Source organism: Dasypus novemcinctus, chromosome 15 (assembly GCF_030445035.2).
Source record: "Dasypus novemcinctus isolate mDasNov1 chromosome 15, mDasNov1.1.hap2, whole genome shotgun sequence".
NCBI lineage: Eukaryota > Metazoa > Chordata > Mammalia > Cingulata > Dasypodidae > Dasypus > Dasypus novemcinctus.
The window spans coordinates 48,817,075-48,836,667 of record NC_080687.1 but is presented as its reverse complement, the minus strand read 5'-3'; the positions used below and the strand labels follow the sequence as shown (position 1 = coordinate 48,836,667).

At 37.3% G+C, this 19,593-nt stretch overlaps 1 protein-coding gene across 1 annotated transcript in view; it reads right to left on the bottom strand.

Annotated features, from left to right (window-relative positions):
- LOC131273421 (uncharacterized) overlaps positions 1–19,593 on the bottom strand; it is a 433,118-nt gene that overhangs the window by 203,563 nt on the left and 209,962 nt on the right. The window lies entirely within an intron of this gene.

Genomic DNA, 19,593 nt, shown 5'->3' with positions numbered 1-19,593 from the left:
CAGGACGCGGGGACTCTTGGTAATCTAGCTGTCAGTCCTGAGCCTATCGTCCCCGCGGCGGGCTGCACCGGCCTTGGCGCCAGGCCCTAGGGCAGCCCGTCACCGTGCAGAAAGATCTCGTCAGGACCCCCGCGCGCACCGCGGTCGGAGAGCCTCTAGCTCTGCACAGCAGGGCCGGACACCCGATGTTCTGAAACCGGCCTTGGCCCCGAGCTTGGGGAGGGGCAGAAATTTCCTCGTTCCCACTGGCGTCTCGCAGAGAGAGTGAGGTTGACAAGGGTCGATGCCATAGTGCTCAGGAGGGTGCGAGGAAACACACTTTCACGGGGCTGCTGGCTGTATGAATTACACTACCTTTTTGCAAAGCTGTCTGGCATTATCTAGCGAGATGCATTCGGTCCTTCACTTAGCAAAAGTTTCCTGAGCGCCCACTACGGGCCAGATGCTGTTCCCAGAATGGGGATACAGCCAAGAAGAAATCACGGGGCCTGTTCCTAAGGAAGGGTAACTCACAGTCCGTGGGGGTGGGGGTGGGGGTGGGGGGACAGAGGCGGTAAACAGACAATTATAATGCAGGGGCAAGTGCGCTTTGATGGGGCAACACCGGGCACTGCAACAGTTATGAGACGGGTCATGTGGCGACTTCCCGGAAGAAGTGAAGCCATATCAAGGGAAAAGGCCCAGAGTAAGAATCAGCCAATACTAAAGCTCCCAGAGGGTGGCAGTAGGAAGATCCGGAGGGGTCAGATCTGCCGGCTTCTTGAGCCTTCAGAAGTTTGGACTTTCCCTCCAGGGCACTGGGGAGCCACGGAAATATTTTCGCAGAAGACCTGTTTAGTTTTAATGAGAAAGATCACTATGGGGCAAGTGGAGAAAGAATTATGGCAGGGCTGAGCTGATCTCTTCATCTCTCTGAGGATTACAGGTCCTGTGACTAAAGGACCTACCCGGGATCCCGCAGAGAACACTGGTTGGATGAAAGGTGGGTCCAGGGCCACTGAAGACAGGTTTATGCCAGGCCAGGGGGCGGGGGTGGGGTGGCCCAGAGATACCCCATCACCACCAAGCTCCACTTGTTTTCACCTGTGGAGTAAGGAGTGAGTATCCTCACTCACCTATCAGAAGGACGGCAGGGATGATGGTCTGTTTTGATCGCTAGGTGTGGAGATAAGGGCTGTGAGCAAAGCAGTTGACTCTGTCCTCCTTCTGGTTGATGAGTGGGGGATGGGGTGGGAAAGATAGGGCAAAATTCAGTCATTAGGCGTTAGTCATTATGCAGAATATACCCAGCCCCCACTCCACCCTCCACCATAACTAGTTCCAATCAGAATTTGACACATGAAGTTAGATGTAGCAGTCAGACTACATTCCTCTGCTCAAAATCTTGCCTACCTTTATCTCAAAATTGCTTTAAAAAATCCCACTTCCATCTTAGAAGGAAAGGCAGAGTTCTTACCAAGGCCCACTGAGCCTGCTTCTCCGAGCCCCCTTGACCTTGTCTTGATCTCTCTCTCTCCCCCACATTCATAACGATTCTCCCACCCCATGGTCTTCCTGTTCCTCCAACATCCGAGCCCTTTTCTACCACAGGACCTTGCCACCTTTCACCCCTTCTTCCCTTCCGTGCCTTAAAATTCACTTCATCTAGATCTCCACATTGCTGGCTCCTTTTCATTCTTTGTGTCCATTAGTAGTGAGAGAAATGCAAATTAAAACCACAGTGATATACCATTTCACACCCACAAGAAAGATAAAAAAATAACAATGTGATCAATAGCAAGTGTTGATAAGGATTTGAGGGCAGCAGAACTCCCAGGCTGGCAGGAGTGTCAATGAGTACAGACACCTTGAAAAAGTTTGACATCGACTTGAACAGGTGACTCTTGCTCACAGCAATTCTGCTCCCAGGTATACTGCATCCCAGGGGATCTCAGCCCTGGAAGATTAGATTCCCTTAAGGGATATTTTAAAACACCCATGTCCCACCCCATAGAGATTCTGATTTAGCCTTGGGCTGGGTCTTCCACAGCAGCATTTTTCACACTGCCCTGGCTGGTTCTAATGAGCAACCGAAGTTAAGAACTGCTGCCCAGCAGCAAACTCTTCCACAGGTCCCCCAGAAGAAACAAAGAATATTCATGGAGTAGATGTAGCTTAAGTGGTTGAGCACCTACCTCCTACATGGGGTTGGGAGGGGGCTTCCTGGGTTTGGTTTCTAGTGCCTCCTGAAAAAACAAAACCAAACAACAAGCAAAGCAGATGGGAAAACCAGCCTGGGAAGCTGATATGGCTCAGTGGTTAAGGGCCAGCTTCCCACATGTGAAGTACTGGGTTCAAAACCCACCCCCGATACCTAAAAAAAAGAAAAAAAGAATATTCTTTGTACCCTTGTTCCTAATAGCAAAAACTGGAACCTATCTAAATGTTTTCCAAGAGTAGAATGGATTAATAAATCTGTGCAACAGGGATTAATCTCAAAACAATGTTAAGTGAAAGAAATCAAAGCAGACGCATGCAGTTAATTGAATTTACGTAAAGTTCAAAAGTTGGCAAACCAAACCCTATATTGTTTAGGGATGCAGGTGGAGGTGGTAAGACTAAAGAAAAGCAAGGCAATGTTTAATTCAGAAGTCTGAAGAGGGTTGACTGCAGAAAGGTAAGAAGAGGCTACACAGGAGCTTGTAGATTTCTGATAATGTTCTGTTTTCTAAGTGGAGACATGGGCACATGAAATCACTTTAAACTGTACATAGACTATTTACAGGCTTTTGGGTTAAAATGATATATTTAATACACACATGCTCAAATTTAAGTCACCTCCTCAAAGGAGTTTCCCTTGATCACCTTAGCCAAAGGCCCTGCTTGCCCCACCTCCCCCGCCCCCACTTTCTATCCAATTACCCTATTTGGTATTCCTCAAAGCACTTAGTGGTGGCTCAGTCCAGTATCTGTTGAATAACTGACTCCTGGTTCCACCTCTCCCCTGTGGGTCACCCTGGGTGATTTACCTAGCCTCTCTGAGCCTCAGTTTTCTCAGCTGCAAAGGGATGGTGACTTCTAGCTCCCTGAGGCTGTGGAAGACATAACCCAATGCCCAAGGCCCCAAGTGCACAGGGCTCCTATTGCCTGGCCTCAGGCCTTCCATTTCCTTTCTAGGCGGCCAGGCCACCTGCCGCCAGGGACCATGTGCTCACTTATGATTGAATTGCCCCGGCAGTCCAGCATCTTGTTCACCCTCGCCTCCCCCTATCTTGGAGGCAATAGTTTATTTTTAAACGTGTTTTTTTCTTGACTTCTGCATTCTGAGTTATTTTGACCTCTCTTCCAATTCATTAAGTGCCTCTCCGACCTCTTCCAATCAACTGTAAAAATATCAATTATAATTTTAATTTTGCTGAAAAGTATTTTTATTTCTAGAAGTATTTTTTTATCATCTGCTTAATATTTTTATATATTTTCTGTTCTGCTAAGATATTGTAAATATTTACACGTATTTCTCAAATATAGTATAGTTTCATAAGTCTTTTATACTCTTGGGTAAAAGTCCAAAGATTAATGTAAATTTTGCTGATTTATTACAAGCAATAGCCTCCTGGTTAGAATCTCCATACAGAACATCTCATTTTCTAGAAAAGATTAGTGAAATTGAGAGAACCTATATTAATGGGAATTTTTTGACTCTGAGATGAAGGCACCTTCCTCCAGGGAAAATTTACATTATTAATAGTAATCTAGACACCTTTTGGCACTACCATTCTGTGGAAGAGTAATAAAATCTTTTATGTATGATTGTTCTCTAAACGCACAGCTTCTGTCTTAAAGAGGAAACAAAAGGTAACAAAATCTTGCCTTGCAGTGTTTTCGTACCACTTAATTTGTTTCTCATTGTCTTTTTTATTTTCCTGGTCAGTACCTATGCAACTTTCTTTTCAGAGCCCTATGGTTTTGTGAGTGAGGTGAGGTGTTTTATTTTGTTTGTTTGTTTTTGACCAAGATGTTACAGTCCTTTTGTGTCTATACTTGAAAAGAATCTCCTATTAGATTCCACACCTAGAGCAGTTCTGAAATTTTGAGTTCTAGGCATTCCAACCAAAGTACTGTTCTAATTTAGAAAATATCTTCAGGGCATGAACTAGCTTGGTACCTGACTTTCCTCTCTGGAGTCTCAAGTCTTATGATTTTGGTCAGAAAATTCCATATTATTTTCGTATTTATCAGAATCGCCAATAACATAAGACTGAAAATGTGTTTTTCCAGCATTTTCTGGAGACCCGCATACTCTAGAACCCTTATTACCAGAAATTTCCCTCTTTTTTTTCTTTTTAAAATTATGCTCCATTTTTACATTCACTGTCCTCTTGATATATATATATATGTATATATATATGTAATTTGTGCCCACTTATTTTAATTTCATTCTTATACCATAAACATATGGATATTCTTTTTCTGTTTATTCAAATTGACCTTTGGAAATACCATCATTTATGCCTGTTTTTAATTGCAATTATATGCTTCCTTTGCTTTCTAATACTTACTTTCCATCACACACAATCACTATCCTAATGTTTAATGAATAATAGTATGTAGGCAGTAGATTTTGTTAATTATTGAATATTTTAAATGTGTTATTTTAATGGTAATTATTTAAAAACAAATTCCATTTTTAATAATGTCCATGTGTTTTCTCTATCATTTTCATTATTTTTCTAACACATTCATTTTTATTTATTTATATATAATTTACTTTCACTGGGTAATTTATAGCCATCATATATCACTATATTAACAATTTAAAAAAATAAAAATTATATTACTTTCAAATTTCATGACTAATTCCTTGCTTTTATTCCTGATTCTTATAAATACAAGTTGTTAAATATCCTTCAGCACTTTGATAATAACATATATTTTATAGGATGTCTTATGGTTCTATTTTTTTAATTCCATTTGTTCATTCTTGCCCTGTATTACACTGTGTATGTACTAAATTTGCAATTTTTCTGTTAAACTAAAAATGTTCTAAAAGAAAAATATATTTAAAAAAAACAGGTCTAGAGCAGCATACACAAACCAAAGTATAATCTGATTCAATAAGAGTAAGCTAGGGTCCGAGATCCTGCATTTCTTTTAAAGATTGTGGTGGGTGGGAGCCCAACTGCTTGAGCCACATCTGCTCCCTGAGATCCTGCATTTTTAATAAGCTCTTGGTGTTCTCATGCAGCTGGTGCTGCTCGCCTTGGTTTAAAGCAGTTGTTCTCAAAGATCCGGTTAATATTATGTTCAATAATTCAATCATGATACATTCACAATGTATCATCTGTGAAGTCAATTGCCTAAATATCATCTTTTATATTCTCTAGATGATAGTTCTTCCTCAATACTTATAATTACAAACAATGTTAAAATAAAAAACATTGTACAGTCTTCTTTTGTATAAGTGTGTGATTTCTCTTGTACATAAACCCTCATTTGAAATGCTGGGTCCAAGGGAGACTCAATTTCAACTTTCCTAGATAGCCTAATTTTCCTTTAGTGCTTGTTTTTTTTTTAATTTATTTTTCCACGCAGGAAACGTCAATAGATTTTTCAAAACATAAATTGTGTGGACCATTTTCTCTGCATTTGTGCTTGTATTAATTTAATTTCCTACTTAATAATTTCAATCCATCCTATTGTTCCACATACTCTCAATGCTCAGTTTTTCAGACTTTTAAATTTAGGTCTATCACAAAGAAGTGAACTCACCACCCAGAGTTCCTAATTGAATTACATTATTATTATGAGTTTGACTATATTTTTATATATTTGCTGACTCTTTGTATTTCCTTTTCTGTTAATTACAGCATAATATCAATTACTGTTTTTATATTGGCACATATGTTTGTGCTTAAACATTCATATTCTACTCTCTAATCCCTCGTTAGCATATGTACTGCAAAGATTTTATACAGACTATGTCATGTATTTTTTTGCTTTTCATTTATATGCATTTATTTTGACTTTATAACTGTTTAAACATTATTTTCATCTAGAGAGCTATGAATCTGGTATGTTGCTTATTTGATTTTTTTTTTTTACTTTATTTTGTGCTTTTAATAATTGAAAATAAGAACAACTAAAAACTAAAAACACAGTTGAATAAAAACTTACATTTCTCAATTAAATATACTGGATACCTACAATTTTTTTTTGAATCATACAATATGTTCCACAATATATTTGGTTCATAGTAATGCAGTCATACAGTATTTGGCCCTTTGTGTCTGGCTTGCTTCACTCAACAAAGTCTCCTCCAGGTTCATTCAAGTTGTCATATAATTTACAACTTCATTTCTTCTTACAGCTGCATAATATCCCATCATGTGAATAGACCACAATTTGTTTATCCATTCGTCTATAGATGGACACCTGAGTTGTTTTCAACTTTGACAATCATGAATAATGTTGCTATGAACATCGGTGTGCAGAACTCTGTTTGTGTCACTGCTCTCAGTTCTCCTAGGTATATCCCAGTAATGGTATTTCAGGGTCACGTGGCAACCCTGTATTCAGCTTCTTCAGGAACTACCAAACAGTCCTCCACACTGGCTGTACCATTCTGCATTCCCACCAAAAAGATAAGTGTTCTTCTCTCTCCACATCCTCTCTAACATTGTAGTTCTCTGTCTTTTTAACAATGGCCATTCTGATAGGTGTGAAATGATATCTTACTGTAATTTTAATTTGCATTTCCCTAATCATTAGTGATTTGGAACATTTCTTCATGTGCTTTTTGCCGTTTGTATTTTTTTTTTTTTTTGGACAAATGTCTATTCAAGTCTTTTGCCCATTTTTTAGTTGGCTCTTTTGTCTTTTTATTTTTGAGTTGTAACAGTTTATATATCCTGGATAGTAAACTCTTATTGGATATATGATTTCCAAATATTTACTCCCATTGAGTTGGCTGCCTTTTCACCCTTTTGACAAAGTCCTGTGAGGTACAAAAGTGTTTAATTTTGAGGAGGTCCCATTTATCTAATTTTTCTTTTGTTGCATGTGCTTTGGGTATAAGGTCCAAGAAACTACCACCTACTCCAAGGTCTAGAAGATGTTTCCCTAAATTTTCTTCTGGTAGTTTTATGGTCCTGGCTTTTACATTTAGGTCTTTGATCCATTTATATTTAAGTCTTTGATCCACTGCCTTTATAATTTCAATCTTTTTATATTTATTGAGAGCTGCATTTTGCCCTAAATGTGGTCTATCCTAGAGAAAGATCCATAAGCACTTGAGAAGAATGTATAACCTGCTGAATTTGGATGCAGTTTTCTGTACATATCTGTTAGGTCTAATTCATTTATTACCTGTGAAGCCATCTGATCCTGGACTTTTCTTTGCTGGGAGATTTTTTTTGATGATGGATCCGATCTCCTTAAATGTGATGGTTTGTTAAGTTCTTGTATTTCTTGTAGCATCAGTTTAGGTTGGTTGTGCATTTCTAGGAATTTGTGTATTTCATCTAGGTTGTCTAATTTTTTGGCATACAGTTTCACATAATATCCTCTTATGATTCTTTTTATTTCTGTGGCATCAGTTGTAAAGTCCCCTTTCATTTCTGACTTTATTTGCACCTTCTTTCATTTTTACTTGGTTAGTCTAGCTAGGGGGTTGCAATTATATCAATCTTCTCAAAGAACTAGCTTTTGGTTTTGTTGTTTTTCTGTATTTTTTTTGTTGTTGTTGTTGTTGTTCTCAATTTCATTTATTTCTGCTCTAGTCTTTATTATTTCTTTCATTCTGCTGCTTTGGTATTGGTTCGCTGTTCTTTTTCTTTTTCTAGATCCCTGGAGCTCCCTTTGTCTGTACTCATGGGCCCAAATGCCGGAGAATTCTGAAGTGTCTTTAGTGTGTGGGATGGTGCCAGCAGCAGCAGCTGCTGGTTTCAACTCACAATTCTTTGTCACAATCCCCTCCCTTATTTGTCCCTTTGTCCTCTGAGCAGTGTCCAGCCTTAGCCTGGTGTCCTAAAACCTAGACGATCTTTTGCTAGGCTGTATCAGCCTGTCCTCTAGCTATTTTTCTGGAGGAAAAGAGAGTCCCATGTCTTTCTAGTCCACCATATTCCCAGAAGTCCTCATGTATTTTTAATTTTAGTGTCTATACACTACTATTTATTTACTATATATAGTAAATTTTATACTTTATTATATACATACTATATATTTTAATTGTGTATAGTTAATATCCTTTTTATTATCATTTATGCATTTTTTCTTCTTATGGTAAGTCTTTCTGTTTCTTTATAGGTTAGTGTTGGTCAGAGGAAAAATTTGCATGAGATTTGAAAGGCAGATGTAAAGCAGCGTCCCTTATGTTCTGAAGGTCAGTGCAGGTCAGCAGGTACCTCTACAACTTGCTCACGTTGTGGTTCACCCACTAGCTTGCCTGATTGACGTAGGACAACAGTCAGGGCTTTAGCTTGTTCTTTTAGCTCCCAACAAATATCTGACTTCAACGGCCTGGGCCATATGCATATGTATGCCCAGTTCAAAGAACTGCAAGATCTGCTAATCAGCAATCCTGTCAGGAATAGAAGTAGTGAGATACTTAGTCTTTTGGGTTCAAATCTGACTCCCTCCCTCTGCTTCTCATCCATCTTTTCTTCTTGACTTTCGACCACCATACATGGACCCAAAGCCCACTGCTAGACACAGAGGCAATAACCTTCCATTGATTTCTTCACCAATATCACTGTGTTGTACTTGGTTAATGACATCTCTTATCTAATAAATTCCCTACAGGCTTTTACTTCCTTAGCTTCACCCAGAAGTGATAAGATATAATCTCTATAATAAACCACTTTCATTTATTTGATATCTTTTATATTGGCTCTGGTTTCTAAAACCAAATCAAACATAATGCATTTGTTTCCTTGAAATTTTGGAAAATTGACTTTACATATTTAGATCTTCAATGCGTGGATTCTTAATCCATGTAGAATTGATATTTTGTATAAGCTCAAGCAAAGACCTGTTTTTATATTTTTAATAGGGAAAAAATTGACCATTATCATTATTAAATAACTCATTCTTTCTCCATTTATAATCATTGCTTCATTTGTTTCCATCTAAATTTGTAATTTAGAGTTACCTGAATGCCTCTGTTTCTTTTCGGTGTTCCATTTTTATAGCTCTGGACCCATACTACACTGTCTTAATTTAAACTTTTGTCATTTGTAATTGTTATAAATGTTGATATTTGATATGGCATGTCATACCATCTTGTTCTTTTTCTTCAGGTACATTTTCTTTATTTTCCAGTTTTTGCAATGCATCTATAATTCAGAATTAGTTGCAGTTATATGTTAATTTCAGTAGAACATATTTCTTTATGTTGTTAATTCTTCCTATTCAAGAACAAGGCATACAACACTCAGCTTATTAGATCTTGTTTTATGTGCTTATATCCAAATGATAAATTTATTCCTAGGTAATACACATGTGTATTTTCTTCTATTTTAAATGATATGTATTTACATTTGCTGTCGGTTGCTGTTGTATATGAATATTATTTCTATTATGTTAACCTTATACTCGATTGTTGCAAACTTCTCTTCTTTCATTTTTTTTACATTTTTCTTTACTTCATGAGGAGAAAATAATAGTCTGAAAATAATGAACATTTACATATCTTTCCAATTTCTATACATTTTTTCCACTTTCTTATTCTTCACAATAGTTCCCAACATAATGGCATAAAATAAATAATATTTGGGGCCTCATCATTTTTGCCTTGTCATAAATTCCCCTATTGAGAGACCATCCCAGTTGTCCTTCCCAGGGTGTAACTGCAGATAGCAAGGCATGTGCCTCCATATGGTTTGCATAATGAGCTGCCCTTAGCTTCTCTGAACAACCCTTGATGCTTCTGCTTTTTTCATACTGCATAATTTACTAGTGAGGCATACCCCTCCATATGGTTGGAAAATAAGAGCTGCCCTCAGCTTCTTCAGAGGCAATTGCCACCTCTGCTTTTCGTCCCATACAGTGTGAAACTTCCAGTGCTATGTATCCATAGGAAAGCCCTACCTCTCCCCTCTGGGTCACAATAAAGACAAGAGTAGGAACCTCATGTAATCTTCCTCACTACCACCACAGACTCTTGCAGGAACCTAGGTTGGGTAAACCTCAGACCCCTCCACTGCCCTCATTCTCCCTCTCCTCCTCTAATCTAATAAAGCCATTCTTTTATGCATTCTCCACCAGTTGGCTCTATGTTTGTGCCTCATCACCCAAAGAACTTCCACAGAACATCCAAAACACTCACTATTGTGTTGAACAGAAGCAGTTACAATAGGCATTTTGGTCTTATTTCTAATTTCTGAGGAAATACCTTTACTACATAGTTTTTGAAGTTATCTTTTATCTTTTACTCCTTTCTATTCCACCCAAAGGGATTCATTTACAAATAGTGTATCTGCTATTTGAACTCAAAATTTCTTTGGATTAGTTTTAGACCCTAAGCTCAGAGGGTAGTAGGGAGATAGGAAGTCCAATTTGATTCTTATTATAAGGAATCTTGTATAGATAGTCATTCTCCAGTTATAGAGTATATATGTTTACACACTAGCTGACTTTGCTTCTGGCATCTCAGTTGGTACATAATTCAGACAGACAAAGGAAGCAGTAAATATTTAGCACCCTTTAATACATCTGTAATGAAAAATGTCATATAAATATCAAGATTTTCCTTTGGAGACATAGACAGGGGCAACCCAAGTGTCTTCTGACTATAAATATGAGAAGGGTTTTACTCTGGGCCACCAATAACATACACACCTTTAGCAACTCTCAGAATGATGCTGGATTTGGTGGAGAACATATCTCCAATTTTAGTTTGTAGGTCAATAACTCTCCTGTGACTCCCTCTAAATGGGTCATAGTAGAGTTGTATTAAATATGTCAAAGCTATTTTGTATGTTTTTTTAATTTTCCTTGTTATTGACTTCAATATAAACTGTGGATAGATAGGTTTAAAGCATGGAACACCAGGACAACTGACCTTAGGATATCTTGGGCATGATTAATCCTCTCTAATATCCCTCAGTCAGTGGCCTGAGTTATTAGCATTTACTTGCATCTGCTGGTCCAGCACACAACCAGGATGAGTCTACATGTCTCCAGGAGAGTCAGAGGCCAGAGTGACATAAAAAATGATTGAAAAATGACAGTTTTTTGAAAGATTATGAGAGACCACAACCTTTTAGATGACCTAATTTTCAGTAGGACACATAGAAATCAAGGGAGGATTGCTTCTATTACCAGGTTTTTCCACTTAGTATTCCACTATATAAGTTGGGCTGTATACCCACATTTAAGCAACTTGAATTTTTTGCCTATACTGTTGGTGTTTTGCAGTTATTGACTCTGTAAAATATGTATTTACTATTTCTTCTCTACTATGATTTTTCTACATTCCTACCTAGGACCTTTGATTTTGGAACTTACAAGGGCTATTCAGGGGAAAACAAAAGTCACCTTCTGCTGTAGACTTGCAGTATGAAAAATTATTTTAAGTAGGAGAGGAGATAATATATTTAATCTACTATTCAAATCAAAAGCTGACAGTTAACCTCATTTTGGAAAATTCTCTGAATTTCTCAATGTTTCTCAGTTCTCTCTCTTCTTTGATTAGCTCACCTGTCTCAGTGAATTTGCACTTTTCTCTAGTATAATCTCTCCAAAATCTCCATTTGAATAGTTGCATCTCATCTATCAGATCTTTAATTAAATGACACTTTCTTGTACATCTTTTCTTATTTGTTTTCTCCATTTTATTAACTTGTTTTATTTGTACATTTTGCCATTGTCTAACATATTTTTAATGCATATCATTTCTTCTCTTTCTCTACCATTATATGAAAGGAAGGAAAACATTTGCTTTATCTGATTTGTTCATCATTTTGTCCCTTGTTCTACACAGTACATAGCATATTATAATCATTGAAATCATTATTGGATGAATGAATGAATGAGTTTAATATCCAGATTTGCTCCAGTGAACAGGCTCAAACTTAAGATCATCATTGGGTTCAGTTTCTTGATTATGCTTGGTGTCCCAGCATAATTATTAATGGCATCAACAATTCACTTTCTGATCCCTCTACACAGACTCATTTGCATACTGGGAAGGCTATAATTGAGGTATTATATTTCCTCTCCTGTGTTCTCTTCTCACTCTCCTTCCTTGAAAACACCATTCTTCTAGGAGTAATGCTGACTGGCAAAAGTAATTCCACTGGTGTGGTAAGAGAATTTCATTTTCTCCTTGGAACTATTGTGAATGAACTAAGAATATGCTTGGTGTTTTCAAAATTTTGTTGGTATTGCGTTGATGCAATGATAGTCTATTTGTTTCCTATTACACTAAAATACAGTTCTGTGACAAGTAATCAATTTGGGAATGTTTTTATTCACATTTGGATATAGTAACAGGGCTATATCTATTTTGTAAGAAGAAAGTCTAGGAGGCAACATTTGCTGAAGAAACTGGCCCATCTCAAACAAACCAGAACAGAAAAATAAATAATGATAGACTTTTTACTTTAATTTTTTTGTGGAAATCAAATGAGAGAAACTATTCAAATTTGTAATATTGTTACGTTGCTCACATTATTTGAGGATAATGTATATGGTTTGTATTGGCTATTTTACAACAACTTCTGGCATTTTTTAAAGAAAATAGGATTTATTTTCACATTTAAGTTTGAATACAAAAAATGTTCCCGGATGTTTTATATATAATAGATTTCATTTATTAAACACAGAAAAACCCAAGCCCACCATCAAATATGCATTTTCTTCCAGAGCACATGTACTCTCATAGGCCATATTAGCTTATAATCCAGGTGCTCCTATTTTCTAGGCACAGCTCACACCGGGTTTCTTCCTGGATTCTCCTGCTTCTATCACATGGACCCTTTTCAAAGAACATGGCAGCAAACTAAAGAGATTCACAGTTGCTGGGATGAGAGATCCTGGCCTTGAGAACCTTCACAAAAGCTCTGAAATCTGTTTTAAAAGTCAAGCTCTGGGGTTCTGTGGTTTATTCTACCAATTCAGGAGACCCTAGTCTGTCTCTCTATAGAGCATTTTAAGTGCAAAATGTAGTCTATACAACTTGTCCCAAGAATATTCTTGTTCAAGGGAACCAGCCTTATGAAGGGAGAGTAAGGCTGCCTTATTATGCTGCTTATGTGTTGTAGCCATTTAATATTGTTCATGAATTCCAAAATTAGACATTGGATTATTTTTGTAAACTGTACTGTTCCTCTGGGCATATTAGATTGTATTAACTTCAGAGGTTTCACTTTTATTTGATTAAATTATGATTAGGGCTTTGATTGGATCATGTCAGTAGAGAAAATGACAGGGCAGAGGAGAGAGTTGAAGTTTTGATGTTTGAGCCCTAGGAAGGAAATACATAGGAGATGAACACAGAGGAATAGAGATGGCTCCATAGACATGGCAGAGGCATGGGAAAGAGACAGAACCTGATAGTCCATAGCTGATCTTGTAGAGGTAACAGAGCAGCTGAGCCTGGGAAGAAATGAGCCCCAGGGAGAGAGACAAGCCTTATACCAGCCTACAGCTGAGGCCAGAAGAGGCTGGGACCATGGATCCTGAAGAGAAAGGCTAAACCCTCCCAGAGACCAGCAGCCATCTTGCTCCAACATGTGGCAACAGACTTTAGTGAGGGAAGTAATTTAATCTTCATGGCCTTGTGACTATAAACTTCTGCCTCAAGTAAATACCCTTTATATATGCTAACAGATTTCTGATACATGGATCAGGGCCCCTTTGACTGACTAATGCCTGTGCTTACCCAAGAAATGACTAAACATGTATCTACATTCAGTTAGTTCATGATAAATTTGGCAGCAAATAAAAGTGAAATCCAAAATAAGTTTAAACAGAACAGAAGCTATTTCTCTCTCATGTACATTAAGGGCAGAAATTGATAGAACAAGGCTAGAATTATAGTTCTACAAAGCTCAGAAACACAGTTCATTCCAGTTTATCATTCTGAACGTCCCTGGGAGAAGAACGTTATTCCCATGATCAATGTGACTGCTAAAGGTTCTAACATTCCATCTGTACACTAGGAAATAAGGCAGAAAAAGACAAAAGAGTTAGGGGCAAAGTGGGATAGCTAAATGGATTATAATGAGGTTTTCTGGTTGCTTTTAAAAGACCATTCCAATTTACACCTCATTGACTAGAACACAGGGGGGACTGTCTCTCCACCCTCATTTACAACCATGAAATCCAGAGGAGAGGAAGAGTGAGTATCTGGTGTCCCAAATTTCCAAAGTTCCCTTAAGGCAAAATTCTGAAAGTTTTCAACCAAATTTAATTATGGATTGTTTTCATTTTTTTTGTTGGTGACTCTTGCAGTTTTAAATAAACAAGAATTTTAAAGCACAAATGCACATGATTTCTTTATGTGATTCAAACAGAATTCACATACCATTTAATTTCAGAATGAATATGTAAACTATTATAAAAAGAAACATAAGAAATTAAAATAAAACCTGACAACAGTGTACAAGAAGGATATTTATGTTAATATTATGCTGCTGATTCAATTCCATAATCTCCATAATTGTCATTGCATAACCACTAACATTTTTATGACTAGTTCTTAAACTAAAGATCATACCTTAAAAATAAAATTTTATGAAAAACTTGTGTTTTGTATATATAAGTTCCAGCTCAAATTTACAAATGAATGCTTGACTAGTGGATATAGAGTGATGCTGTGTGGCTTCTTGCTGACCATCCCTGCAGTAATTCACACTCTTCAGCTTCTACAGTACAGCTGTGAAGTCAGTAGGGAATCATTCAATTATTTGTGATTTTACACATCTGTCAGTTAAATCTGAGCATCAAATGCAAAATTGCACAGAAGACATTATGGGGATTTGTGACTCTCCCTGGAGGATGTTGGATTTATATACCAACAAAGATCCATAAATGAGTCTTTCCATCCACATTATTTATTATATATATGCATACATATATTCCTCCTCCATTATGCTTATGCTACACCAGCCCTAAGAATTTTCAAAACAGAAGGTGTCCCATAATCATGAATAAACTGAAAATGGATCCTGCAGTTTAATTTGGCATCTTCTTTAGAAAATATGAAGTTTCTGAGTGCAGTGTGGCATCACATTGAATATTATTCCTTAGTTGTAAATGTTTAACAGTGCCAGGGGAAATAAAATATAGATAAAAAATTCTTCAGACCCATATGAGTTTGGGTGGAGGCTTTCAGAGAATTTAAGGCTTGTAAAACATGCAAATATACTTCATTATACAAAATTGTTATTATGGTGAGTCATTCATTGACACTGCAGTTTTAGAAAGAATAGTTATGTTAATTTCTTGTTTAAAAGCTTTAAGTCACATACACTATGAAATTTGTTTTCTGTATAATTTTGATTAAAATGTTTATGGATTGTTTACTGAAACTATGATAACACTTTAACACTTTCAGACTGAAATCAGACTGAATTATAATAACACCTATTTTTTATATTAAAATTTACCTATGTAAACACAGTTTTGAAATATTGTTAAATAACTCCTCTAAATGTTACAATGCATTTTTTTTGCCTTAAATTTCCTGCCATTACGTGGTTAAAAAAGTATCACGGTCTTCCCCTAAACAGATTTGTTCTTAGATTAGTAGTTGTTACTGAACATGAATCAATGTCTTCATCCAAATTCGAGAGTAATGGCAACAACACTTTGGATTCTTAGGAACAGTAAATGAAGAAACGTATATATGTGCTTAACCTATTGATAGGAAGTCTTTTAACATTGCTATTGTCTTACTCTTCTCTAGTTAATATTAGCACAATTAGTGCTAACATATTAATGTCTTTTCCATGATCAGACTGTGTCTCAAACCTAAATGCAACATCAAATGCCCTTCATACCAGTATAAAATTACTCATCTATAGGAATGTTAAAATTCTAAATACACACATAGGTAGGTGTGTATATACACACACAACATATGTTTTTTATTTAATCTCACCAGAGAAGATAACAAATTGAAAAAAGAGTAAAGTTTAGAGATGGTATTCAGGAGAGATCTTGGTATACAACAGTATTGCTATGAATGAAGAACTATTTTTTCCTTAATATCCCTTCAAAATTATAAGGAATACCCACACCTCTATGCACCCTATTATTATTCTAGTCTAGGCAAGATTAAATTTTGCTTTACAATTCTGTAGATAAGTGTTGGGGACTGAATCCTGTACCCTCCAAAAGATCTGTTTAGGTCTTAATCAGTGTTCCTGTGGGCATTAACCCATTTTTAAATAGTATCTTTACATAAGTTAAGATGATTTCCAGTGTCAATTTACTTGTGAATAAGACATTTGGAGATCCAATTTAGATGAGGCAAAATTGAATCAGGGTAAGCCTTAAATCTATATAGCTGACATCCATATAAGCAGAGAAAATTCTCAAATGCAATCAACAAGAAAAAGATAGAGGAAGACAGAAGTCAGAGAAAGTTACAAGAGGAGACCAAGAGGATAGATGACCACGTGACTACATCTTACAGATATAGGTGTAAGCCAAGAAACTCCAGGGACTGTGGCAAGTTGACACTGGAATGCTAGACTCTGAGAAAGAATGCCTCCTGGAGACCTTCATTTCGGACATCTTTCCTCCAGACTCATGAGAATACATTTTTGCTCTTTTTGGCAACCCATTTGTAGTATTTGTCATAGCATACTGTGGCAGTTTGGTATTGTTTGTTAATTTCAAAAATAGATATTGGATTGTGTTTGTAAACTGGTCTGTTCCTCCGGGCATATTAGATTGTATTAGATTCAGAGGTTTCACTTTTACTTTATTAAATCAAGATTAGAACTTTTATTTGACCATGTCATTGGCAACCTAGATTGAGTCCCACCTACAAAAAGACTACAGCTGTGGCCTATGTAAATGGATGCTCAGTCAAAGACAGGGAAGAAAATGCACAGAGAAGGAGAACACAGAGAGTTAAGTTTTGATGCTAGAAACCCTAGGAGAAAGAGCCAAGCCATTTGCCTGATAGTTTACAGCTGGCCTTGTCGACAGAGTTGCTAAGCCCAGAAACAGATGAGCCTTGTGAAGAGAGACAAGCTTTATGCCAGCCTACAACTCAGATCAGAATAAGCTCAGACCATGGATCCTTAAGAGGAAGGGTAAAGGCTGAACCCTTGCAGATATCACCCACCATCTTGTGTCAACAGGCTTTGGGTGAGAGAGTACCTCTTATGGTACTTTGTGTTAGACTCTTTAGGGTCAGTAACTGTAAACTTCTACTCCAAATAAATACCTTTTATAAAAGCCAACAGAGTTCAGATACTATGCTTCAGCACCCCTTTAGCTGACTAACACAGAATTTGGTCCCAGAGAATGGGGTGGTGTTCCTGCAATTACCAAAATGCTGGAATGGTTTTATTAATGGGTAAGGGGTATTTTTTGGAGGAAGTGTGAGATCCTTGATGGAAAAGGCCTAGATTACTTTGAAGAGACTGTTGGTGGTAATATGGAGTCTTAAGTTGTTTTTGTTAAGGGCTAAGAACAAAATAATTGTGAGATGATTAATGGAAAAGGCCTAGAGTGTGTTGAAAAGACTGCTGGTAGGAACATGGATGCTGTATTAGTCAGCCAAAGGGGTGCTGATGTAAAATACCAGAAATTGGTTGGTTTTTATAAAGGGTATTTATTTGAGGTAGAAGTTTACAGATACCAGGCTATAAAGCATAAGTTACTTCCCTCACCTAAGCCTATTTCCGCATGTTGGAGCAAGACGGCTACTGATGTGTGCAAGGGTTCAGGCTTCCTGGGTTCCTATATTTCTGGGGCCTGCTTTTCTCTGGGTTCAAGTTCCTTTCTTCCTGGGGCTGACTTCTCTTTCCTCTGTGTGCTGACTTCCCGGATCTCCAGCTTAAGTCTTCAGCCTCAAACTCCAACATCAAAACTCCAACATCAGAAACCCTTGACTCTGTTCTTTGCTATGCCTTTTATCTGTGATAAACCTCTTGGAGGGTGGGGACTCAATGCCCTAATCATGACTCAATCATGACCAGGTACAGATCAGATTACAAACATAATTTAATATCTATTTTTGGAATTCATAACCATATGAATCTGCTACAGATGCTAAAGAGACTTTTTATGAGGCCTTAGAAGTAAATGATGAAACTATTATTGAAAACTGGAGGAAGGGAGATCTATGTTTTAAAGTTGCAAAGAACTTAGCAAGATTGACTCCTGATATTATATGGAAAGGCAGAATTTGACTCACTAATACACATCCCCAGCAAACTAAAACCATATGTATGACAGCCCTTCCAACTTGGTGATCCAAAACTCTCACTGCTTTGCTGTTGTATCAAGATTGCTAGTGAGATGAAGGCAAAGCAGATTAAGTTAGACCTTGGGTCAGATGACTGATACTTGTGAATCTGATTTGGCAAATCTAAGACCAAAAAACCTTTAATGTTTTGTACAAAGTCCAATAGATATTAAATCAGGGGGACAGTAACTCAACAAAGTTCACCTGTGAAGAAGTGTTATAGTCAAGAGTCTGCAATAGTGAAGTTAGAGGGGAAATAGGGCTCTATAAACATGATCAGGTTGCTTTACTGCCCATAGAGCCAATATGGAGCCCACTGAAATCCTCCCTGCCCCCTTTCACAGCCATTTATATGTGGTCTGAATCTTATGGGGGGTTTTTTTGTTTTGTTTTGTTTTGTTTTGCAGGAGAGGCAAAATCTCCCAATTAACTGACAAGAATGCCTAAATTGAGAGTAGCATTATTTGGAAATCAGAAGGATTAAGGCCTACAGGTGGTATAGACAAACGATATAGGTTAGACTGACTGCCTGGAGGCAGTTCTGCAAACCAAGTGCTAGACCCAATAATTCTAACAAAACTAGTACGTTTAAGCCTTACCGGCAGGTGTGGAGGCTAATTTGCTAGCACTGTCAAACTGTGACCCTAACTGGTGAAGGTTCTATTGGTAGAGGTTCAATAATTTAAAATGACATTTTTTTGGTAATCCAGGCAATAACTTCCTTCCCCAAAGTATGGTGACTTGCTTCTTTAGAGATGGTCATAAAAGATGTTCAGTTAAGGAAACACCACCAGTAAATCATGTAGTCCTCAAATGATTGCAAAGAACATTTCAAAGGCTAATCTTAGTTAATTGGGTAAGCCTCTTATAGGGATTACTAATTTATTAGGTCAGTGTTTAATGCAGGCACTAATTTCTGCAGTGGAAATTGTTCAATTAGATGTTAGTGCCTGTTTTTAAATGAAGTGATCAATTATACCACCTTGGTCCTGGAAGGCATTTAGTTCATACTCAGCTTCCTTGCCAGGGTTGTTATGGATGAGAGACTTGCCCCAGCCTTCCTCCTTATTGGCCAAGACAGAGACTGTCCAAATGCTAATATATCTTGCTATAATTGGATTAATGCCTTCAACCAAGTAGAAAGGTTAATGGAGAAAATTAAGGAGAAAGTCCACTGGATT